The following is a 24,312-nucleotide window of genomic DNA, read 5'->3' on the forward strand; positions in this document are numbered from 1 at the left end:
GCCCCGTGCAGTGGGTCCCAGCCTCGTTCCTTCTCCCTTCCCAAAGCCTTTCTTCGGCCCCCAGCCGGCTCTCCTCTACTTCCCAGGCATGGTTCATTGTGATAATTACGATCACCCACTTCTCCAAGGCTTTCTCAGTCCCCACGTCCAGCCGGGACATCCCTCCAGCCCCTGTGTGGCTTCAGAGGAGTCCCTCACCGCCCACAGGACAAAGTCCAGCTCTTACAGGAGCGTCTGGACCACCCCATTCAACATTCCTTCCTATGTCAGTGTTCCCTGGGCACCTGCTTGGGGCGGGGGGGGGGGGGGGGCCCTGGCACCAGGGAGGGACAATCAATGAACACAACAATGAACAACAATATAGGGTGAATAAAAACGTGCTTTCTCCCAGGAGAAAGATCAGGGCAATGTCAGGGACGTGTCCAAGGGAGGGAAACAGTCCTGATGTCCCCCCTCCGGTCACATGGCCCTGTGCTCTGCCCTCTGCATGCTGTCTGGTCTCCCTGACTTGACTTTCTCCCCTCCCCCCGCTGACCGTGAAGGCCTAACCTCCTTCCACACCCAGCTCTCACGCCCTTTCTCTGGGAAGCTTCCTCGCATGGCCAGCGAGAAGTAGCTGTCTTCTTCTCGAGCCTCGTCCACGCAGGTCACGTGTATGAGCCTCCCGATCCTGGCCACTCAGGGGGGTCTTGAGGGCGTAACTTTCATGCTACTTTCTGTACCTGCATTTGAAGTTAAGCAGGCAGGGCTTCAAACCTGAGTTGGTCTTATCACGGCCTCTGGGCATTTTTACCTTTCTCTGGGACTCTTCTCACACTGAGCCCCGGAACGGTACACATCACAAAATCTCAAAGACTCTCTGCTGACTTCATTCATTCAACAAATGTTCCCTGGGCAACACTGGGTGCCAGACACAGGAATGAGCAAGACAAAGGCCCGTTTCCAGGAAGCCCGTCTTCTACTGAGAGAGAAACAACATAAGGGATGGGATGAATTGTTCAGAAAAGAAAGAAGAAAAAATCAGCATCAAGGTGAAGGTGGTTCTTTAGATAAGGTGATGGAGGAAGGCCTCTCAGAGAAGGTAACAGTTCAGCTGCGACCAACAAGGCAGTAGCACAGCAGAATGGGAAGGTGGGAGGAGTCTCAGGTGGGGACAGCGGGGGAGTGCAAAGGCCCTGAGGCAGAAATAACCTCAGAAGGTGGGCAAGGCAGAGGGGCAGCAGGGAGCCAGTTAGGAAGGTACTGCCCCAGCCCAGGGCAAAGCTAACAAATGGAGATGAGCTTATTATTGATTTGATTGGGGAGAGAGAGTTGGGGTGAGGGGGCCAATGATTTTAGCCTGAGCAACTAAGAAGACACTAGGGCACCCTTAAGGACTGAATTTAAATCCATGTGTTGAAGCCCTAACCTCCAATGTGATGGTATTTGGAGATGGGGCTTTGGGGAGGAGATCGGGTTAGATGAGGTCATGAGAGTGAGGCCTCGGTCTGATGGGATTCGTGCCCTCGTAAGAAGAGACTCTAGATAGCCTGCTCGCTCTCTCTCTCTCTCTCTCTCTCTCTCTCTCTCTCCACACACATGTACCAAGAAAAGGCCACGTGAAGACACAGCAAGAAAGCATCTGTCTGCAGGTCAGGAAGAGAGCCCCCCACTGGGACCTGACCATCCCTCCTTTTCTACCCTCGTAGCAGCTGAAACGCAAAAACCCTCTGTTTTCCATTTGGGTGCTCATGCTTGCTTTGGGAATAACAGCTTCTTTAAAAGCCTATTTCAAAGCCAAGGGTCCTTTTATCAATCAGCCTGGCCCACGAGGCATTGCTTTGACCCGCGGAGGAGCAGCAGACATTGCAAAATCTTCCAGCTTGCTTTCTCGGAAAAGTAGTTCATTCTGTGGCGCAGACCCCAAAAATTCACCGAATGTCAGAACGACAGACACGAAAAGGAAAGACGGTTATGGAAATGTTCCAAGAAAGCTTCAGAGATTCCAGATTTAAGAAAGAGTTTTGAGATGAAACAGGCCTGGAGGTTGGAATGATCTTGATGGAACCATTTTGGTGTAAAGGTGGAATCTGTGGGGCACCCGGGTGGCTCAGGCGGTTAAGCGTCTGACTCTCGGTTTCGGCTCAGGTCATGATCTCACGGTTTGTGGGATCAAGCCCCGCATCGGGCTCTGTGCTGACAGTGCGGAGCCTGCTTGGGATTCTCTCTCCCTCTCTCTCTGCCCCTCTCCTGCTTGCACTGTCTCTCTCTCTCTCTCTCTCAAAATAAATAAATAAATAAATACACTTTAAAAAAAGATGGAATTTGCGAAATTTGCCCAATGAAGAAATAAGCAACTGCTTTTTGAAGAAAATTAAAAAAAAAAAAAACAAGTATAATTAACATACGGTGTTAAATTCATTTCAGGTGTACAACATAGCGATTCAACAAGTCTGCACATTACTCAGTGCTCATCATGAACAAGCGTGCTCTTAATTAATTCCCTTCACCTATTTCCCCCATCGCGCCCCCGCCCAACCTCCCCTCTGGGAACCATCGGTTTGTTCTCTGTAGTTAAAAGTCTGTTTCTTGGCTTGTCTCTTTTTTTCTTTATTCGTTTTGTTTCTTAAGTTGCACACATGACTGACATCATGTGGCATTTGACTTTGTCTATTGTATACTCTCTAGATCCATCCATGTTGCTGCAAATGGCGATATTTCATTCTTTTCACGGCTGAGTAATGTTCCATTCTATATATACACCACACCTTCTTTACCCACTTACTTGCTTCCCTATCTTGACTTTGGTAAATAATGCCACAATAAACATAGGGGTGCACATACCCTTTTGAATAAGTGTTGTCATTTTCTTTGGGTAAATACCCAGTAGCAGAATTACCAGATCACGTGGTAATTCGATCTTTAATTTTTTGAGGAGCCTCCATACTGTTTTCCACAGTGGCTGCACCAGTTTGCATTCCCAGCAACAGGGCATGAAGGCTCCTTTTTCCCCCACATCCTCACCAACACTTGTTATGTATTGCGTTTTTGATTTTAGCCATTCTGACAGATGTGAGGTGATATCTCATTATTGTTTTGATTTGCATTTCCCTGATGATGAGTGGTGGTGAGCGTATTTTCCTGGTCTGTTGGCCATCTGTATGTCTTCTTTGAAAAATGTCTAGTCGTGTCCTCTGCCCATTTTTAAATTGGATTCCTTGGTTTTTTGGTGTTGAGTTGTGTAAGTTCTTTATATATTTTGGATACGAACCCTTACTCAGATATGTCATTTGCAAATGTCTTCCCCCATTCAGTAGGTTGTCTTTTTGTTTTGTTGATGGTTTTCTTTGTTATGCAGAAGGTTTTTATTTTTCTCAAGTTTATTTACTTATTTTAAGAGAGGGAGTGCAGGAGGGACAGAGAGAGAAGGAAAGAGACAGAACCCCAAGCAGGCTCCGTGCTGTCAGCACGGAGCCCGACGCGGGGCTTGAACTCACGACCTGTGAGATCACGACCCGAGCCGGAGTCAGATGCTCAACCAGCTGAGCCACCCAGGCGCCTCAAGTTTTGTGCAGGGTGTAAGAAAGTGGTCCAGTTTCATTCTTTGGCATGTAGCCGTCCCGTTTTCCCAACACCATTTGCCACCTTTGACATAGATGGAACATAAAAGTGTGTGCATTTATTTCTGGGCTCTCTATTCTGTTCTATTGATCTTTGTGTTTATTTTTGTGCCAGTACCGTACTGTTTTGATTATCATAGTTGGGTAGTATATCTTTTTAAACATTTTTTTTTAATTTTTTTTTTATTTTTGACAGAGTGAGAGGGAGACAGAGAGGAACAGGGTGTGAGTGGGGGAGGGGCAGAGAGAGGGGGAGACACAGCATCCGAAGCGGGCTCCAGGCTCTGAGCTGTCAGCACGGAGCCCGCCGTGGGGCTTGAACCCACGAATTGTCTGATCACGACCTGAGCCGAAGTTGGACGCTTAACCGACTGAGCCACCCAGGCGCCCCATGGGGAGTTCTGATCCTGCTGATTGATGATCTGAGCAGAGCATCGCTGGGGTGGGCCACAACTGTAGCAGCCAGAGGTCCTGCAGGGAGAGCTGGGGAGCCCACAGCCAAGCCCCCGACAAACCGCCCCCCCACCCCACCCGTGGGTTCAGGGAGGCAGCCCCGTGGCAAAGACTGATTGATCTGTTACGGCAGCTTAGACTGTGTCAACTCGGTTAAGCTGCAACTGCTGTCCCCAGAATCCCCCTCCCTCTTGGCTCAAGGTTAGAAGTGGCCAAGAGAGGAATTTGTAGGAAATCTGGGAGGAAACTGCGCTCGCGAGGAAGACGCAGCGATGGGCGGGCGCCACGCGGCCCAGCCAGTTTGAGCTGCTGTCTGATCCGTGCCCAGCTCTTCCCTCTGACTGCGGGTCCCACTGACCGACAGTGTCCCCAGGGCTGTCACTGGACACCTGCTGGGCACCCACTGGCAACAGCCGCCCACAGCCTTCTCCACAAGTGTCCCTGTGGTCTCACCTTGGTGGCTGGACATCCGGGGCCCTCAGCTCCTGTGTCACTTTCACTTCTGACACCCCCCCTCCCCAGCCATGGCCGTGTAAGATCTAATTCTTATCATAAATCCCCAATTCCACAGGTCGCAGTGGCCCAGTGTTCTAGGTTCAGCCCGAACGAGGTCATCACCCACACTTGCCCGCGGACCTTTCCACCTCGGGCAGTGGTTCTCCAAGTGTGGTCCTGGACCTCCGGCATCAGCGCCCCTGGGAGCCTGTTAGAAATGCAAGTTCTTGGGCCCCAGCCCTCCAGACCTACTGCATCAGAAAATTCTGGGGAGCTTCTGACACGTGCTAAGGTTGAAGAACCACTCACGCGTGTAGGCACTTAAAAAGCCTTCCTCCTCCGTTTCTGCCCGGGATGATGAAAAGGTTCTGGAAATGTATATGGTATCATGTTACTCATGTAATTTTACGTTGTGTGAATTTCCGAGGCCTCCCCTTATGCCCGCGAACGTTGGCATTTATTGAGACATTGTGCTAATCGCCATATCACCCTCACCCCAACCCTCCAAAGGTGGCGTCACTAGTCTCCCCATTTAATCGATGTGGAATCCAGGGAGTCTGACCCAGAACCCATGCTTGTAGCCACTGACTTATCTCTCTGTGCAGGAGACAGAAACCAGACGTCAGCCAGTGCGGCCCCTGGTCTCCACTTAGAAGCAGGATCTCAGGCACCCGGCTTTACCCTGCCCTGCAGCAGAGGCCGGCGGGAGGGAAGGGGGTGTAGACTGGCCCGCTCCCAGGTCCGCACCCCCAGGCCTGTTGCAACAAAGCCCCCCTCCCCCGGCCGGCCCCAGGCTACTGGAAATGGTTCCTTTGGATTTGGAGTGAGTTTATCGGAATGGAAAGATTTCAAAAATGTTTTAAGTTTATTTATTTATTTTGAGAGAGAGAGAGAGAGTGCGAGCAGGGGAGGGGCAGAGAGGGGGAGAGAGAGAAATCCCAAGCAGGCTCCTCCCTGTCAGCGCAGAGCCCAGCGAGGGGTTCGAACTCACAAACCGTGAGATCGTGACCTGAGCCGAAACCAAGAGTGGGACCCTGAACGGACTGAGCCGCCGAGGCACCCCTAGAATGGAAAGATTTTTTTAAAGTGATAACGACAATAGCAGAATCTAGAAACGTATTGCGCATTTACTGTGTGTTTAGTACTTTTTCCACATAGATCATTCAATCCTCACAAAATCCTAAAACCGTCCTCCTCATTAGGAGAAATTCGGCCGGTGCCCAAGTCACTGAGGTCCTGAGGGCCAGGGCTTGCACGTAAATCTGTAATTTTAATACAAACTAATACATGTTTCTCTATAGGAAATTTAGAAATGGTCGCCATCCAGATTTTTACCCCCTTTGTGTCTTTTTTAAAGCTAAGAAATTCACCGCCTTTATACTCTGCTTTTTTACAGTATTAGATTAGCGTTGTCTTTCCATGATGCTCAGGGTCCCCATCACCGCCACGTTTCACAGCCACGTGGCATTCCCGTGCGTGGACGTACCACACGGTCTCGTCCAGGCCTTCGTGTGGGACGTTTGGGTTGTTTCCACAAGAAGGCACTTCAACTGGGGAAACACGTGTGAACTAGGGCGCTGAAATTTAGCGAAACCTCCTCCCTACAACAAGCAGCAATTTGGGGCACTCGGCTCTGCAGGGATGATGTCTGTGGTGGAAAGACCCGCGTCCCAGGCAGCAACGTAGCCGATACATGTTTATTTGGGGTGCAGACATTTGGGGGGGCAAATGCTTTCATCTTCGTGTGCAGAAGACGAGGTAAAAACGTCTGTGAGGTTTACCCATCTCACTCCTCAGAAAGAAAAGCTTCATCCCTTGCAACGAGGTGCCAATGTTCTTCAGAACACCAGCACGTCTCCCTACCTGCCAGTTCTGAGTTGACACAGCAGGTGCATCGAGCTAAACAGCAGTGCTCTCGTTTCTCACTAGAGTGTGGTAGTTAAGAACACAGACTCTAGAGCCAGCCTCCCTGGGTTTAAAACCCATCTCCACAGCTAGTGGGTGGTGTTATTACCTCACCAAGCCCTTGGAATCCAAGCACACTGAAGACGGAAGGAGCCTGGGTCTCTGAATGACTATGTCCCCGAAGTCCCCACCCTCCCCACCCAGCAGGCTCCATTGTGACCCGACTGTCTTGAGCCTTTGAGATGTGAGGCTGTTTGCACAGTAGCTAGCCTACTCCTGCCTCAGTTTCCCCAGGCCACTGAACTCTTGCGAGGGTGATTTGCGAGTGACGAGTCACTACCCGCAAAACGCTTAGGCTGGTGCCTGTCACAACTTTATACTAACGTTGGAAACGCCTTGTAAGGTCAGACCCTCCCTCCCTGCAGCCGACCCAGGATCTGCCTCCTCCGGGGCCACCCCACAACTCCATCAAGAGTACTGACCCCACGAAGGACATTTTTCCCCAAAACGTTCCTGACACTCATCATCAACCAGACGTGGCTCTGGCTGCCAGGAATTTCCCTAAAATCTTTTTGAATGTTTCTCAGCCTGAAATCCTCTCGTAGGAAGCAAATGTGTGTCCTCCTGTGAGAAGTTCCCAGTAAATGGATAACTCCATCCGGGGCAAGAGCATACGCGTGTTGTTCTAAAGCTGCCAGCACACTTCCCCACAGGCAATGAGTCAGTAGAAACACGCAGGGCTGAAGAACTCCGTGAACTTCACGGCTCTGGCTCAGCCAGGCACAGTTCCCCCTTAGCCCAGGACGAAACTGTCCAATCGGAGGTTCCATCAGCTTCCATCCACACAACGAGGCACCAGTGATCCAGAAATTTGGAGCTTGTATCCGCCCCCCAGCTAATTACACATTTAACTACTTTCTATCAGTAAAAGCTTGCTTCTCTCGTACCCGCTCACCATGCTTTTTTGGGTAAGCCATGTTTCTTCGTGTGTGTGTGTGTGTGTGTGTGTGTGGGTGTGTGTGTGTGTGCGCACAGACCCTCATGAAAGCTACTGACGCCCCAGAGAAAAATGCAGAGGCAGACGGTTTGCCATAAGATTTCAGATGGCTGGTGGGTCCTCAAAGGCAATCTGAGGACCTTGATATGAGTGATTATATGTTTAAAAGGTCCCAACAATGTCAGAACGATCCTGACAACCCTTAACACGTGAATATCTAAAAGCAACACTTAAAAGTATCTTATACCCACAGAGAATTTCTGGAAGCATATACAAGAAACCCGCGAGCCGTGGCTATCTCTGAGGAAAGGCACTGGGGGTCTGAGATGAGCGGGAGGTTTACATTTTTCCTTTGGCTATCCCTTTTATGGCATTTGAGGTTTTGTTTTTTTTTTTTTTATATTTTTACTGTGTGTAAAATTTTTTTTCTAATCAGTTAATTTTCTAATTGAAAAGAGCCAGTAAAAAGTTCTTTTAAGTTAAGAACTAGACACAACCTGTTGTGACTGCCATTTCTGTGACACGGGGCAGGGACAGATCACCATGGGGGAGAGGTCAACTTATTTCCTGGCAGAGGAAGACCCACGTGGGAGGGGGGAAAGGCAAAACATCACTCAAGGAGGGGTGACACTGTTTTTCCTGTTTCTCCTTCAACACAGGTCATTATAGTTCCAGATTGAGGGATTATTCATATTTCATTAGGTCCCTACCCAGCGGGGTGCTGGCAGGAGGAACTGGGAAGAACCTTCTTATGGAAGTTCAAGGGCTGTGCACTCAGCCCCATCAGCTCTGCACCAGGCAGGGGGTGATGAAGATGTGTAAATGCTAGAACAAAGCTGGAACGTGGAGGGAGACATAGAGTGGAGGCTAAACGGCCTCCTACCACAAACCCCCTCCAAATACAAAGAGAGTAGATCTCTGTTGATCAGATCGAAGCACATGTAATCACCTTTTCTGAGGGTCGTCTGTAAAGGGGCAGCCAGAGCCCGTATTTCGCTCGGCTGTGCTGGGGACCACGCGAGGCCACGTGTGTGAAGCTCTTGCCTCTGTGAGGGGCACACAGTAGGAGCTCGGCCAGAGTCTACTACTCCCTTCCACCCTCCCCTCCCTGGGTCCTCAGCATGAAACTTTTAAGTTTGGCCACTTCATCTACAGATCCACTCACCAGACACAGCGGGCAACCCCCACTCCTTGGTATTTGCGCGAGAGAAATGAAAAACGTACCTGCACAGTAAAACCTGCAGGAGAACGTTTATAGCGGCCTTAGTCATCACCACCCCAAACTGGAAACAACCCAGATATTGTTCAGCAGGTGAGGGGATAAACAGACAAACATTTGCCACATCCGTAGGATGGGGTAACTCAACGTGGAGGAACCTCAAAGCACGACACTCCGTAAAAGAAGCCGGACTCCAAAGGCGTCACACTCTGATTCTATTTGTTTCTTAGATTTTTTTTTTCAAAGTTTTATCTATCTATCTATTTATTTCTCTTGAGAGAGACAGCGCAAGTGGGGGAAGGGCAGAGAGAGGGGGACACAGGATCCGAAGTGGGCTCTACGCTGACAGCAAGGAACCCACGTGGGGCTCGAACCCGCAAACCGCGGGATCATGACCTGAGCAGACGTCAGACGCTTAACAGACTGAGCCACCCAGGCGCCCCCCCTCTCCTCTTCAGGGCACTAATCCCATCACGATAGACCTACTTTCAAGACCTCAACTAACAGCTAAGTATCTCCCAGGGCCCCATCTCCTAATACCGCCACACTGGGAGTAGGGCTTCAACCTGCGAATGTGGGGGGGGGGTGCAGAAACACAGCCTGGAACCGGTCGTTTTCCCCGCTGCAGATGAGAGAGCCGCCGGGTGTCCACAAGGCACCTGTCGCAGCTTTTTAAGTCTGGGAAGCAGGAAGCAGACGCTCAAGGTTGAAATCATCCAAGACCCGCCTGGGCTAGGGGCCGGTCCGCGCCAGTCCTCTGCAATTCACCAACACCTCACCTCGTAGGAACCCTCGGGGAACCCACTGCAACCCTAGATTGTTTTTTTAAAAAGAAAACATTTTTTTCTCTTATTAGAAAAACCATGCTTCTTTAGTGAGCAAACATTAATAAATCTAGATTAGCAGAAAGGAAGTCAACATCACCAGTGACCCCACCATCCGTAACGACTGACAGTACCTACGGTGGTGTTCAGACTTTGTGTGTTTTGTAAGCAAACATACCTTTTTCTTTTTCTTTTTTGTCTTTCGGCAAAAATGAGATCTGGCTGCAACAGGGCTTGGTGACCTAACTTTTTTTTTTTTTTTTTTTTAACGTTTATTTATTATCGAGAGACAGGGTGTGAACAGGAGAGGGTCAGAGAGAAAGGGAAACGCAGAATCGGAAGCAGACCCCAGGCTCCGAGGTGTCAGCACAGAGCCCGACACGGGGCTCGAACTCACAAACCACAAGATCATGACCTGAGTCGAAGTCGGACGCTTAACTGACTGAGCCACCCAGGCACCCCAACTTTTAAAATGTTGGTAAATAATGGACAATTTTGCACATCATCAGTATTCATCTAAACCATAACTTTTAGTGGTTGAGGAATATTCCAGAACATGGAGGACTCATAATTTACATAACGAACCAATCTCCTATTGCCAGACACATAGCTGGTTTCTAATTTTATTGCTATTTTTAAAAATAACAGTATTAGGGTGAGACTGGGCAGCTCCGCAGGTTAAGTGTCTGTCTCTTGATTTCGGCCCGGGTCATGATCTCGAGGTTCATGGGTTCAAGCCCCACATCAGGCTCTGTGCGGACAGCGTGGTGCCTGCTTGGGATTCTCTCTCTCCTTTGCTCTGTGCCCCTCCCCCACTCACGCTCCTCTGTCTCTGTCTCTCTAGAAAGTAAATACACTTAAAAGAAAATCAGTATTGAAACGAACTCCTTAAACAGTCATGTTTCCTCTGAATAAAATCCTAGTATTGAAACTGCTGGGGTTTTAAGGCTTTGACACACATTTCAGACAGTCCTCCTGCCCACCATGAGCTCGTGAAAGATTAGCATTCCTTTTTTAAGCTAAAATTTTGAAGCGTTCAAAACATTTCAACTTTCATATGTGAAAGATGATATTGTTTTAAGTGGTATTTTCTTTACTACAATGGGGTTGACTGTTGGTTTTTTTTGTTTTTTTCCACGTGCTTATGAGCCAAGGGCACTTCTCCTCCTCCCCCTCCTCCCCCCTCCCCTTCCTCCTCATCGCCCTTCTCCCTCTCCCCCTCCTTTTCCTCCTCCCCTCCTCCTCCTCCTCCCTCTCCTCCTCCTCACTCTTCTCCTCCCCCTCTTCCTCCTTCTCATTGTTCTTCTCATTCTCCCCCTCCTCTTCCTCTCCCTCCCCCTCCTCCTCCCCCTCCTCCTTCTCCTCATGGTTCTTCTCCTCCCCACTTCCTCCTCTTCCTCCTCCTTCATTTTCATGCTCTCACCTGCTGTGCTGACAACTGTATCACAGCACGTATGAAACTTTCTTGCCATAAACCCATTTTGCTAGTAGTAATGTGAATTTCTTAGTTTTGTGATATACACCATGTTATGTAAGATACTAACACCAGGGGAAGCCGAGTGAGGATATAGGAAATAGGAACATAGGAATGTAGGGAAACTAGGATATAGGAAAACTATACTATTTTTGTGAGTTTTTTTACAAATCTAAAATTATTCCAAAATAAGGGGCGCCTGGGTGGCTCAGTTGGTTCAGCGTCAGACTTTGGCTCAGGTCATGATCTTGTGGTTTGTGAGTTCGGGCTCCGCTTTGGGCTCTGTGGGTTCTGTGTCTCCCTCTCTCTGTGCCCCTCCCCTGCTCATGCTCTGTCTTTCTCTCTCTCTCTCTCTCTCAAAAATAAACATTAAAAAAATTTAAAAAAACCCCTAACTTTAAAATAAAATGAAATAAAATAATTCCCAGATAAAGAGAGTTTGAGGTTTTTTTTTGTTTTTGTTTTTTGAGGACTTTTGTTCTTGGACAGAGGATGATCTAGGCAGAAAAGCAGAAGGAATAGAAAGAGAAAACCCATCGAAGTTCATGGGTGGGGGTGTAGGAGGAAGGTGGAGATAGGAAGTGGTTCTAGTTCCTTACTGCCCATCTGTTGGTGGGGGGAGGGTTGGGGAAGCGGCAACAGGTCTAGCAAGGTAAACTGAGTCTGAACGCTAAGGAGTCCAGTATTCAAAAGAGTACAGTCTTCAGAGCTTTGAAAGGTAAGGGGCTTAGCCTGGTCTTGGTCCTACAGGAAGTGAGGGGCTGATAAAGATTTTAGTTCTGTGAGTATATGATTACTGGTTTGTTATTTCATTGATTTGTGTCCTACTTTACAGACTCCTCATTCCTCCCCAATAAGGAGTAAGCTCCAGGAGAGCAGGGACCATGTCTCCCTTATGGACCATGTTCTGCCCAAATCCAGAATCCCTGGCCTGTAGAAAGAACGCAATAAATATCAGTCAGATGAATGAGTCTCGCTTCCAAAATGACTTTTTTTTTTAGAGAGATCTGCGTGAGAATTCTCAATTCTAAGGATTGAGGTGGCTAGGTAAGCAGTGGTTTCCAGCTTGCTGTTTCATTTTGTTTTCAAAGGCAGAGAACTTTTTTAAAGGAATCTTTCATACCCCTGATATCTGGAACATTAGTAAGCGGCTTCCTTCCAGCTGGCCCTGCCTCCCACCACTCAGCTCTATCCCTGACTGTTTCTGGGACCCGTCCAAAGAATTCCAAGGTCCCCGGGATCACAGTATAAAAAGCAGTGGGCTGTTACAGCATATACACAAGTTAACTCACAATGGATTAAAGACTTGAATGTAAGACCTGAATCCACAAAACTCCTAGGAGAAAACGGAAGCAGTAAGCTCCCTGACATTGGTTTAAGCGATGTCTTTTTGGATCTGACTCCAAAGGCAGAGAAAACAAAAGCAAAAACAAACAATTGGCATATGGCAAACCGAAAGCTTTCGCACGGCACGGAAAACCATCCACAAAACGAAAAGAAAACCTCCCGAATGGGAGACGACATTTGCAAACCATCTATCTGAATAGAGGTGAATATCCAAAATATATAAAGAGCCCATACAGCTCAATAACAAAAGAAACCCCCAACGAATCTGATGAACAAATGAGCAGCCGATCCAAGACCCTTTTCCAAAAAAGACATCCAGATGGCCAACAGACACATGAAAAGAAGCTCAACGTCACTCACCATCAGGAAATGCGAGTCAAAACCGCCACGAGATATCACGTCACATCTGTCAGAATGGCCGTCATCAAAAAGATGAGAAGTCATAAACGCTGGCAAGGATGTGGAGGAAAAAGGGAATCCTTGCGCACCGTCGGTGGGAACGTAAGTTGGTGCGGCCGCTGTGGAAGACAGTATGGAGGTTCCTCAAAAATGAAAACTAGAACAACCCTACGATCCAGCAATTTCACTGCTGGGTATTGTATACAAAGAAAACAGCACTAATTTGAAAACATACATGCACCCATATGTTCGCTGCAGTATTATTCGCAACAGCCAAGACATGGAAACAACCTAAGGGTCCATCCGAGGGTGGGCAGATAGAGAAGATGCGATGCATATATTCATTTATATGTATGTATGTATTTTATGTACATATATTCATTGATACATACAAATGAATACTACTCGGCCCTAAGAAAGAATGAAACCTTGCCATTCGCAACAACACGTGTCCACCTCCAGAGTATTAGGCAAAGTGAAATAAGTTAGAGAAAGACAAATACCACCTGATTTCACAAATGTGTGGAATCTAAAAAACAAAACAAAGAAAACAAAACAAACCCCAGGCTCATGGATACACAGACCAGAGCGGTGGTGGCTACAGGGGAGAGAGCAGTCAGGTGGGGGAAGTTTGTACTTCCCGTAAAATGGATAAGGTCACAAAATAAATAAGTCACCGGGGGTGTAACGTACGGCATGGGGAATATAGTCAATAACACTGTACAAACTTCGGCAGGTGACAGATGGTAATTTGGCCGTGTTGATCATTTTGCGACACACACAAAGGTCAAATCACTGTGTCGTATACCTGCAACTCGTATAATGTTGTATGTTATCTGTACCTCAATTAAAAAAGAAACCCAATGGACGGCAGCATCTCTGCCCAAGGTTCTGACCACGCAGCTGGAAATATATTTATCTGGTGACTCGGTGCTTGTCCACATACTGTCTGTCACCTGACGTGACAGTCTTACTAAAGAAGACTTCTCAGGACAGGGGATGCACTTTCTTTTCTGGTCTGCTTTCTTCTATTTCACTTTTAGAAAGCTAGTGGAAAACTACGTAACTGATCTTAGTTATTTTTTATTTTTTTTATTAAAAAAATTTGTTTTTCATGTTTGTTGACTTTTGAGAGAGAGAGAGAGACAGAGTGCGAGCGAGAGAGGGGCAGACAGAGAAGGAGACACAGAATCCGAAGCAGGCTCCAGGCTCCGAGCTGTCAGCACAGAGCCCGAAGCGGGGCTCCCACTTGTGGACCTTGAGATCATGACCTGAGCCAAAGCCAGAAGCTCAACCGACCGAGCCACCCAGGCACCCCTACGTAACTGATTTTAAACCCCACTTAGTTGCCGCCCGCAGTCTGTAGGCATCAGCCTAAGGGATCTCCCGGATCATTTCTAGTATTGGCAATTTATAGGGCATTAACAAAGCTGTGATCCTGTTAAGAGTCCGAGAGCTGCCGGGAGAACCAGTCCCAAAGGTGAAGTGGCCAACCTGGGTCACCTGAGTGGGTACCAAATTCTCTGCTCATGTTTGCCATAGAAATACTTGCTGTCCAAGAGGCAGGCAAACCAAATACAGTCTTGATTTTCCCAGGGACCCGCACTTGCCACCCCAGGGCCTAATCCTGGGAAGATTCAGGGCAAGGGGTGGTAAGAGCGGGTGAGAGTACCTGGCTGGGTTAAAACCGAACACAGGAAAAAAAAAAAAAATCACAGGAAACAGAGGAAACAAAGCTTTCACCTTCCTCCCTATAATCTTTGGATCACACCCATCCCGCCCGGATGGCTAACCTCCTCCATTTCTAAGAGGCTCCCTAAGAAGAGATTTTTGCTTTCGATTTTGTAAACAGAGCCCTTTCCCAAACACCATGGCGGTGCAGAGACATGGCCCCCTGAAATCCCACGGGGTGGAGAAGTTGCAAAGCGTTACAAGATTTTGGTTGCTGGAGTGTTCCTACAGAGCCACAAAAGGCTGGCCTCCTGAGTACCCTCCGGCCACCAGCTAGCAGAAGCATGGGAGACTGGCGGGTTAGAACCGGTGGGGAAAAACTCTCACTGGGGAAAATACCGGTCATGATGATGAACTGAAAAGCCAGGATATTAAACAGCAGCGCAAGCAGGCAAGCAAGCAAACAATCTGCATGAACACCAAAATATCAACAGTGGTTGCCAGCATATGGCGAGGTTTTCCGTCCAGGTTTTCTACCAGGGGCATGCACTTCCCTTGCACTCCGGGGGAGAAAACAACTTTAAAAGCCTGTCCATCCGTGGGTACCTTGTAGGGAACTTTTACAGGGGCAGCAAAAAGCTTCATCACTGGCTTACCCCCTGGCGTTACCATGGGGTGGGGGTGGGGGGGTTTGAAATTGTCAAGGTATCTACTTGAAATTGTCAAGGTATCTACTCCTTGTTATGCATCCTCCTCCCCCGTCTTCCAGGGCCCTCAGCATTTGCTCGTCCTAGACAGGTCACGGTGGTGGCCTCCAAGAACACCTGCCAGGGTGGAGCAGAGAGAGAAAGCGGCTTCTGGAGACGGGGTCCTCTGACTTTACTGTCTTGTTTCTGTTTGTTTGTTTTGTTTTTCAAGAACCATCCTGGAGGGGCGCCTGGGTGGCGCAGTCGGTTAAGCGTCCGACTTCAGCCAGGTCACGATCTCGCGGTCCGTGAGTTCGAGCCCCGCGTCCGGCTCCGGGCTGATGGCTCGGAGCCTGGAGCCTGTTTCCGATGATTCTGTGTCTCCCTCTCTCTCTGCCCCTCGCCCGTTCGTGCTCTGTCTCTCTCTGTCCCAAAAATAAATAAAAAACGTTGGAAAAAAAAAAAAAAAAAAAAAAAGAAACAGACTAGACTTTCTGACGGCTGAAGTCCCCTCTGGCTCCGATATTCTAAGAGCCAGGCATTCAGGTTTAAGGGCTGCAAAGGCTGATAAATCTAGGGCAAGAGAGAATAAGGGGACTGTTGGCAGCTCAGCCCAAGTAAACAACTCTGGATGGAAGGCAGGGCCAATCGGCCTCTGGAGATAAGGGTTGGGACTGAGGGGAGGGAGGAGTCAAGAATCAGTCTGAGGCCACAGCTAGTGGGAGAGCTCAGCACAGCCCCTGGGAGGGCTGCCTCTGGCCAGGGTCTTGGGGCAGTCTGGGCTGAAACGGGGAAACCCGAACAAGCAACCTGTTTCTTTGGGGAGCCAGAGCTCCCAGGAGAGGCAGCCAGTGTGCCAAGGGCTCGATCCAAGAGAAGGAGAACAAAAACTGTTAACAGGCCAAGCGGGCCACCTGTCCAGGCTGGGGAGAAGCGAGACTCTATATGAAGCAAGACAGACATCCTGAGAAACCACCAAACCTGTGCTAAACTGGGCTCTAAAACAAGTCTCTGACCTGATTGCGGTCAGACCTCCTGGGAGAACGCAGACGACCCTAGAGCGGTCAGGTGGGTTTCCGTCCCAGTTCTGCTGCTGCGTGCCCTTCCCCTCTCTGAGTTTTTTTTTTTTTTTAAGTCTTTTATTATTTATTTTGAGAGAGAGACAGAGCAAGAGAGAGAGCGAGCATGCACGGGAGAGAGAAATGGAGAGAGAGAGAGAATCCCAAGTAGCATGGAGCCCGATGTGGGGCTCGAACTCACGAACTGAAATGTGAGATCACGCCCTGAGCCGAAATCAAGAGTTGGACTCTTAACTGACTGAGCCCCCCAGGCATTCCTCCCCACTCTGAGTTTTACTCATCAAATGAGCGTGGTCCCTTGCACCCAAGGCATTCTAGGGTCCTCCTGTGGCAGGTGAAAGACAGTGTGGCCCCTCTCCAAGCAAAGGGTAACTTCCATCCAACACGGAAGGTTCTCTTACAGCTGCCAGTGGCGAGAATGACCCATCCAAGCTTCACAACCAAAGTGAAAGCAAAAGCCCGGAGCCAGAAGCAGACCCTTCACCACATTCTGGAACTTTCCTAGTGCTTAGGGAGAAAACTCTGCTGGGTCCCTCGAATTCCACCTTAATTTGGAGCCCCGGGGAAGAGAGGCCCAGAGCCAAAGCCCTTCATGCTTCAGCCTCGTCCAGCCCTGGGGCTCTGCAGGGTTTTACTGCCAGGCCCACAGAGGGAGAGAACATTTACCAGAACCATGACCCGAAAAACAGGAGCCCTGAAAGAGGCAGGTTGCCCAGGAGGCGGGCTCCTGGCTCAGCCTCCAGCTTTGCCATTCTTCACACAGAAGCTCCTGGGTCTTGTGCCTCCTGGAGCCAGGGAGCGGGGAAGCGACGGGTGGGGGGGGGGGGGTGGGGGGGCGGGGAGGACGGGCGCTTGGACCCTGCCAAGGTCCCGGGCACTCGCCCGCTCTCTCTGGTAGAAGACAGGCTGGCAGCTTGGACCCCACACCAAATCCACAAACGTCACCCTTGACCAGCGGGCACGTGTTAAGACCGTGTGTTAATCTCCGCCTCCTGTGTGGGTCTCCACTCCAGCACCCCCTGCTTCATTCCCACTGCCCCCAGCCTAGAGGTCCGCCTCCTCCCACCCCCTGCCCCCAGCAGCCTTCCCCAAACTCTCATGTGACTTCACACAGCCAGAGTTATCTTCCTCGCATATCAACGGGATCGAATGACTCCCTTGCGTCTTTCTTGTTCAGTGATCCATACCGAGCACCTAGAACAGTGCCTGGGCCACGGAAGGCACTCTGTCACCAGCTGTTGGATGACTCCAAGGCGCTCACGTGAGAAAGTCCCATCTGTAACGACCAGCCCCCTGCCTATTCAGTCTAGCTCATTCCAGCCGCTCCGTTCCCTTGACTTTCTCCACCTTCCCACAAACCTGCCTGCCACTGCCTGAGCACAGCCCTCCAGGCCCAGCACGCCCCATTACCCCCGCACCTCTGGGCCTTTGCTTATGCTGTTCCATCGACCCAGACACCCTTCCTCCCTCTCCCTGGGGGACTGATACACTGTTCAATATTCCAACATTCTTTTTTTAGCAGGACCTCCTGGCACACCTCAGCCCGAGTTCTTTTCTGTCTCTTGTTCTCTTCTAAGCCCTGTGACATCATTTCCTACAGAATACTTGCTAGGGGCTAGGCATGAAGGTCCCACTTAGGAGGGCATCATTCCCAGAGTACAGATGAAGAAACCGAGGCTCGGTGAGGCAGGTCACACACAGTGAGCCAGTGCTGGGGCCTGACTGTATCACCGCCTCCCAGCAATGCTTGTCATTTACCAGTCACGAGGCTGGGAGCTTTTAAGGCCCCTGGGCCCTGCATCCCTGGGGCAGGCCTGGCCCTCGCGCAGCTCCCAGGAGGTCCCAACCACCCAACCCCTGGACAGAACCTCCTGAGGAGCAGATACACCGCCAGCCTCCTCCCCTTCCTCTCTCTTCTGCCTTTTCTCCCAGGCGGGGCAGTACCTCTGGCAGGCTGCAGAGGAAGTGTTTGGAGGGAAAGGGGCTCCTTCCCAATTCCACGTCTTCCTATAAACTTAGGACGAGATCCTCGTGTGACAAGTCTCCAAAGCGCAAAAGCCGTTCACAGGTCCCAGAGCCGACCTTTCAACTACAGAAGCTATGCTCCAAACAAACCACGCAGAACGAAAACCAAAATCCAGCCCTGCAGGGTAACCCCTCTCCAGTGGCACTTCTGGGCTGACCCCGGCCCCGCCCCCGCCGCCGCGGCCCCGCCCACCCGGGCCCCGCCCCCGCCGCTCCCGCGGCTCCTGGGTTCCCAGGGCCCGGACCACCCGCGCGGCTTGGAGGGATCTGGCCGGGGGCCACCCAAGCTCAACCGAGAGAGCACAGGTGCCGCACGGCAGCGACCGGCCGGGGAACCGTAAGGACATCCAGGTTCCCTGTCCCCCCACCTCTCGGTTACGGAAAGCTTGCTTTCTCTAGGTGACCATCCCTGTCAACCAGACTTGGCGCTCCCAGGCCACACGTCTCCCGTCAGGAAGCAGACAAAAGATCTGGGTTGGACGGCAGGCAAGTACCTGCTGTGTGCCAGGCACGAGTGCCCCCGCCTCAGCCCAGGGGCCTGTCATGCGCATTGAACAGCGAAAAAACTGAGTTTCACCCCACTTTGCTCGCGCCCGATTTCTCACCGTTTTTTTTTTTTTTTTCTAGTACGTGAAACACACACTCCAATCGAAATCCCTGAAAAGCCTCGATTTCCACAAAAGTTAGGGATGGGAGAAGGGGGGTCCATCGGGCAGCGCCAGGGTGGTTTCCGGGGACTTCCTGGGAAGCTCGGCTCTAAGCACGGGTGGAAGGTGCCTCTTGGGGGAGGCCAAGGGTTCGAAACCCGCCAGGCGGAGGGCACCTGTCCCCGCCCACGGGGAGCCCCGGAGGCCGGCCGCCTTCCCCCGGCCGAGGCCAGCGCGATGCCGGGAGGCGGGGGGTCCCGCACCGCTGGGGCGCGGCTCCGGCGACTGCGGGTTCCGAGTCCTCCCGGCCGCAGACCCGGGACAGGAAGCTCCCGGACGGACGGACGGACGGACGGACAGACCCAGACTGCCCTCGACTCCCTCCCCGGCCGGGCGGGGAGCCAACACTCACTCCGCCGGGCGCCGCGGAGCGGAAGGCGCGGCGGCGCAGACTCACCCGGGCGGCTGCGGGGCCAGCTCGGTCACGGTCGCACTACCGGGGACCGGGGGCTCCACGACCCCGTCCCCTCGGGCTGCCTCTTCCGGGGCGCTGTGATCCCAGGGCTCGGGGAGTCCCGACCCAGCGAGGCGGTGGCGGAGAGGGCGCACCGCCCGCGCCGGGACCGGGATGGGGACGCAGGAAGCGCAGCCTCGAGGCGCCGGCGTGCAGGAGGGAGGGACGGCGAGAGGCCGAGGGCGGCGCCGGCCCCGAGCGGACTCGGGCCTGGAGAGGCGCCGCCCACCGGTCGACCCTCCCGCCCTGCCCTCCGCGCCACCCCCGGGCCGGCGGCACCCACGTCCTCGGGTGGGCTGGGGGAGTGCCGGGCGGGGACGCTAGGCCAAGTCCTCCCCCGCCCCCTGCCGCTAGGAGTTGGCGAAGCAGGGATGGGGGGAGGGAGCAGGGTCCAAACCTCCCCAACCCGGGGCCGCGGAACGGGACGTGGGGGTGGGAGGGGGGGAGGGTGACTCGGGCCGGGAGTCCAGGTTAGTTAAGGGTTAAGTAGCGCTGGGAGACTCCTCCGCCCCGGAGGCTGGTACGGCCCTGCGGACCCGCCTGCCGCGCCTCTACCTGGCGGGACACTCACCTGGCCGCCCGGTGCGCCGGCCTCGACCCCCACTTCCCGGGGAGGCTGCCGCCTCCCTCTCCACCCTAGGGCGTGTTCGGGGCGCCGGGGCCCGCCCGCACCGCCCTGGGCCGGTGGTTTGCGAGGTGACTGATGGGTGGAGTCGGGGAAGAAGGAAGCAGGTTTTTAAAAAGCGAGTCGGCTCCTGCCCTCCGCCCGGTCGCCCACCCCTCCCCGGTCCCCTGAGCACCCCCTGCGGGTTCCCGGTGGCCCGGCCCCGGGTGGAGCCCCTTCGGGGAGCCCGCGCCTGCATACGGGGTGCGGGCGCCCTGGCCGGAGAATTTCGCCTGCCCGGTGCTCGTTCCCAGCTTTCCGGAGAACTTTCCCGGTGGAACACGGGCTGTCGTCGTCCCGACCACCGGGATGCGGGCGGCGGCCCACCTCTGTTTAGCGCCTCAGAACCGCTGCCTGAGACCTGGCTCTGGGGAGGGTAAGCCCGAGCTGGCGAGGGCGCCTCTGCCCCCCGCACCTGGAGGTTTGCCCTGGAACCTGTGCGGCGCCCAAATTGATCTCAGCCAGACCGCAAAAGAAGCTGGATTCTGAACACAGGGGGAGAAGGGAAGCCGCCTCCTCTCCCAATCTTAGGTTGTTTGAGTTCCAAGAGAGGACAGGCCGGGGTCCCCTTCTCGGTTCAGTTCTTTGAAGTTCAAACCCTGAGAAAAGCCAATAGGCAGCTGGCCGGGTATCAGAGACTATCCCTGAGGACAGAAGGCGCCTCCTATTGGGAATCGGCTGTGTCCGGGATGAAATTAGACACCCTGGTGGAATCCAATGGAGTTCACTTCCAAACTGCCAAGTTCATGGGTGGGCATCATCCAAACGTGTGTATACTTATGTTGTCCCATGTGGGTATTTTTTTCCCCCATTGTTGCCTTTTAACTTGAACAGTCGCCGTGGAACAGGACCCTCGTGTCCACAAATAGGCATATTTGGGGCTGTCTTGTGATTTGGGGGTGAGGAAAGCATTTAGGGAAACAGTGATGCGTCTCCATGAGTATGACAGTAACAACTATCTCTCACATCCTCACTATGGGCCTGTTGCCAGGCAGCTACTCACTGCCCAGCCCACTTAATCCTTTTAACAACCTCAGAGATACTTTTGGGTTACACCCATTTTATAGAAGAGAAAGCTGAGGCTCTGAAAGGTGAGGTCACCAATTGCCCAAGGCCACACAGCTGGGAAGTATCAGGAGTTAGATCCCAGCTCGTGGGCTCCAAAGCCCGCGCTCTCCCTGCTTTGGGAGAACTCCTTGTCACTGTGCACGCACTCTCCCCCTTGAGACAAGGTTCCCTGCTTCTCCTGTCTGTCCTTCAGGAAAAGAAGTCGCTTCTGTCACACTCTGCACGGTGACATAACTCTTTACAAGCCTGCCTCCTGCTCTCCTTGAGGATAGGGACCGCTGTGTCCCGCCCACTTCTCCTGGCCCTCGGCAGGTGCTCAATTAATTTTTTGGGGGGATGAATGAGAGCCCCAAATAGTCACATTATTTTATTGAATGGGGAGAACTCTCTGTGTAGGCAGGTGCCTGTGCTGACAAGCTCACATCGGAGGGCTGTATATTCCATCACCAAGTTTAGACCGTGAATTTGGGAAACTTCCAGTCTCCAAATAGTTGATGGGAAACAGTCCCACTTTCAGATAAGACCCAGAATCTGGCTTTCATTTCACTCTGCAAGGCCGACTTTGGAGAGGCCTGGACTGGGGACAATCATTTCAGACAGCGGCTGCAGCTCCTACCTGCAGGCCAAGGGCGTCAGTACTTTTCCACGCCTGGATCCTACTCCAGAGCCACCCAGCTCTGCTGCAAACCTAACCGGGCAGGTCTATCTCAGCAAATCATCCTCAGAGTGTTCCTTTTAGGCAGCTCACCCCGGCTAATCTGGGGAGAGGCTGGAGAAATTCCCATCCAAAGCAGAGCCACAGGCAAAACTAGAAACTGGCAAAGTTATTTTTTTTTTTTTTTTTTTTTTTTTTTTTTTTTTGCCACATCTCTCCTTGTCATCCTACCCTTCGCAGCCCTTTCCCTCTACACGGTGAGTTTCTCTGATTCTCTCTGGTTCGCTGGGTCTTATTGAGGAGCCAGACTTGACTGACAAGGGCCCAAGATATGTCCTTGGGGAAAGAGCCAAAGAAGTAAGTCTCGAACGGTGGAAATTCTGTTAGCCGTGACCATAACAGGCAGTGGGGGAAGACTGCCCCCAGAAATGATTCCCATTTACTGAGCACTATGTTTCAAGAGTTCTGGAACATTGTATTGTTTAATCCTAAAACAGCCTTAGAAGGGAAATTCTATTATTTTGGTGTTTCAGGCCAGGCTAACTGAGACTCAGAGAAATTACACACCTCCATCTGCTAACAAGTGGGAGGACCAGGATTTGAACTGATGTATGTGCTTGGTGTTAACCACTAGGCTAGGAATTCCAGGGGACAGGAAGGATCAGGGCTGCCCAAAGACACTCATATTCAAATGTCCATTCGAATGCAGATGCGTTACCTTACATGGTAAAAGGGATTTTGCAGATATGATTCAGTTAAGGCCCTTGACACGGGGTGATTATTCTGGATTATCCTGGTGGACTGGGTGTCGTCACGGGTTCTTAGAAGAGGGAGGCATGAGGGTCAGAGAAAGAGATGTAGTGGTGGAAGCAGAGGGCAGAGCGATGTGTCCTGGGAGGGACTATGAGCCTAGGAATGTGCTAGAAGCTCCTAGAAGGTGGAAAAGGTCAGTGATGGATTCTCCCCTGGGCCTTCCAGAAGGAGCACGGCTTTGCTGACACCTTACTTTTAGCCACCGAGACAGAGTTTGGACTTCTGACCTCTAGAATTGTACGATAATGAACTCGTGTTGTTCTAAGCCATGAAGTTTGTGGTGGTTTGTTGCAGAAGCCACAGGAAACTAACAGGTCTTGCGAACTCAGCCATGTAGACAGATGTAGACGCCTACCTTTGTCCACCATCAATCTCTTCTCCTGAGAGGCACCGTGATCCGGCCTGAACCATGAATTTAGGATGAGGCTGGGATTTCATTAGCTCCGTCTTTTCGTTTCTGGGTCCTCTGCTGCTTATGAGTTGTGTGATGCTGGGAAGATATCTTGTCCCCTCTGAACCTCAATTTCCTCATCTGTAGAAACAGTGATGCTAAGGGGTGCCTGGGTGGCTCAGCCGGATAAGCATCCTACTTTGGCTCAGATCACGATCTTGCAGTTGAGGAGTTCAAGCCCCGCATCGGGCTCTGTGCTGACAGCTCAGAGCCTGGAGCCGGCTTCGGATTCTGTGTCTCCCTCTCTCTCTCTGCCCCTCCCCTGCTCACACTGTTGTCTCTCTATCTCTCTCAAAGGTAAATAAATATTAAAAAAAAATTTTTTTAATTGGTGCTAATAATACCTACTTTGCAGGAACCAGCGCCATCTGAACACGATCACTTGGGGCACCAGCCTGTCCCTTTCCAAACGTCTGGATTCTAAGAGGAGAAGATGCTTCTCTGAGCATTCTCCTGGCAAACATTTCTGCTCTCTCGGGCTGAGTGGGCAAGATGCTAATTTAAAATATTAGACTGTCTCTGGCTGGTGACTAGTCCTCAATCTGTCAGGAAGTGAAGCTGAAAATCTACCTAGAGGAATAGATAACCACGTAGAACTCACCCAGGTTCTCAAGAACAGGTGTTCAAGGATTTTCATGGCTGACTACTTATAACAGCGAAAAACGGTTACCAACCTGAATGCCACCAGAAGAGAGCTGAATAAATTCTGGTGTGGGCTTGTGCCGGAATGCTATGTGGACGTGAAAAAGAAGGAGAAAGAGCTATCTGACAGGGAAGAGTATCCAACATGTATCATTAACTGAGAAAGGCAAGGGACTGAACATGATCATGCCACACAAACGGTTTTATTTTTTAAGATGTAGGCACATATATTTTACTTATGCATAGAAAATGCATGGAAGGGGTGCCTGGCTGGCTCAGTTGGTAGAGCAGGTGATCTTGGAGTTGTAAATTCGAGCCCCATGTTGGGTGCAGAGGTTACTTAATAAATACATATTAAAAAAAAAAAAAGAAAAGAAAATGCATGGGAGGAATGAAACCAAACTCTGGTTACCCTTAGAAATTGAAAAGTGAAAATGTGTGTGTGTGTGTGTGTGTGTCTGTGATGGGGGACATAATTTTTTTCAATAAGAATGTATTAAATTAATAGCATAAACGAAGAAAAAAAAAAGGAGGCCAGGACCCTTTGCTCCTGTGCCTTCCCTGCCGCCTCTCTTTTCCTTTAGTCCATTCTGAGCAGGTGACTCCTTCCCATTTACTCTTGACGCGGCTCATTTCTAAACCCTTGAGGGGCTGAGCAATGTCTCCACTGCGTGACTCTTGCCAG

At 51.2% G+C, this 24,312-nt stretch overlaps 1 protein-coding gene across 2 annotated transcripts in view; it reads right to left on the reverse strand.

Annotated features, from left to right (window-relative positions):
• Positions 1 to 19,548, reverse strand: part of TMEM51 (transmembrane protein 51) — a 54,478-nt gene extending 34,930 nt beyond the window's left edge. For both annotated transcript variants that reach the window (XM_049618040.1, XM_049618038.1), the window contains exon 1: positions 19,278 to 19,548. The gene's annotated coding sequence lies outside the window, so the exon portion shown is untranslated. The remainder of the gene's footprint in view (positions 1 to 19,277) is intronic.
• Positions 19,549 to 24,312: the final 4,764 nt, after the last annotated feature.

Source organism: Panthera uncia, assembly GCF_023721935.1.
Source record: "Panthera uncia isolate 11264 chromosome C1 unlocalized genomic scaffold, Puncia_PCG_1.0 HiC_scaffold_4, whole genome shotgun sequence".
NCBI lineage: Eukaryota > Metazoa > Chordata > Mammalia > Carnivora > Felidae > Panthera > Panthera uncia.